Raw genomic sequence first — 1,476 nt, forward strand, 5'->3', positions numbered from 1 at the left:
ATTACTACTTCAATTGTTCGGCGTTTCCCGTTTCGGCTGGGAGGTTATATGGAGTTGGATTGTCGTCCAACTTCCTGATTATAATATATTACCCATAAGCAATAGTTAAAGGTAGTATAAGAGACATAACTCTCTATCAGAAATGGTCAAAAAGTAATTGCAATTACTTTCCAATTGTTATAATTTGAAACTAGAAAATAAAATTAAAATTTTGATTAGTAACTTAGTCAGAAATCACAATTACTATTTTAACCAAAGTAATCGCAATCAAATTTGACTTTAATTTCTATTGTACTACTTTTTATATAATCTCCATTGACGATATAATTCATTAAATATATTTCCTATTCTGGGCAGTTTCTGAATTGGCTGATGAGTATTTTTCTGTATGTTTTTCGTGGAAAACAAGAACGTTAGAAACTGATAGACTGGCTACAGTCATTACAATTTTATTATTTCATTGCACCAAACTTAGTTTTTAGCTAATGTGCATTGTTCTAAAAATGTTTGTCTTACTTTTCTGTTAAAATTATCTGCTGAACGCTCTTGATGATTTCAGTGTATTTTAGATACAAAAAAACGGAACTGATTTGAATCCTATCAATATAACTGAAGCACATCGATCAAGTGGATAGGATGATAAAAAAAGATCTGGGGAAAGGAAAAATTCCTTAACTATTAAATTAATTTATTTGAAACGATTGTGTCTGGCAGACCTATAGAACATAATATTCATATGTAGTAGGTACTCTACTAATAAAACCATATACATTTGGGTTTGTAAGTCCAGTGTACTTAAAAATGAGACATTTATTCATATTAACTGTTCATTCGTCAAAAAAGTACAATAGTGTCATGAATAGCAGTAATATATAACTAGATTTTTAGATTTAAAGATTCTTCGGATAACTTCTAAACTGTATTAGTCGAAAGACAAGTCGAATAAAACTAGAATACTTTTATGGAGATGGATTTTATTTATCACCCAACTACAATATTAGTTTATGTCAATGTTGTATGAACTTTATGTATTTATAATTTATTGAATATATTAAATATTTGCATTTTTTTAATCCATTAAAAATCTTGTTTAAATTATGTGTAATTTATAAATAGATACAATATAATACTGTTTTTTAAACAACCAAGAGTTACATGGTGAGCTGAATTTTAGCCCCCCTGTAGACATGGGGTCCCATGGTGTAATGGTTAGCACTCTGGACTCTGAATCCAGCGATCCGAGTTCAAATCTCGGTGGGACCTAGGAATTTTTTTTCATTCCTATCAATAATTATTGACGTAAGTTGTTTATTTCTTAATTCATACCGTTATTAGAACGATATCTAAATAACTTTTATAATAAGTAGTTTGGTGTCATATTTGTTTCTAATAATTAGAAATAATGATTTAACACCTATATTTCTTAATCAGCTGTGCTCCGTGTTAAATTTGGAGTTTCTCCCCTATGATAACTAA

At 29.1% G+C, this 1,476-nt stretch overlaps 1 non-coding gene across 1 annotated transcript; it reads left to right on the forward strand.

Moving 5' to 3' along the window:
- Positions 1-1,191: 1,191 nt before the first annotated feature.
- On the forward strand, positions 1,192-1,263 carry TRNAQ-CUG (transfer RNA glutamine (anticodon CUG)). Its single transcript has one exon. It is a non-coding gene; the product is annotated as a tRNA-Gln (tRNA).
- Positions 1,264-1,476: the final 213 nt, after the last annotated feature.

The sequence above is a fragment of the Halyomorpha halys genome, unplaced genomic scaffold (genome assembly GCF_000696795.3).
Source record: "Halyomorpha halys isolate HHAL.00 unplaced genomic scaffold, Hhal_1.1 Scaffold239.1, whole genome shotgun sequence".
Lineage (NCBI taxonomy): Eukaryota > Metazoa > Arthropoda > Insecta > Hemiptera > Pentatomidae > Halyomorpha > Halyomorpha halys.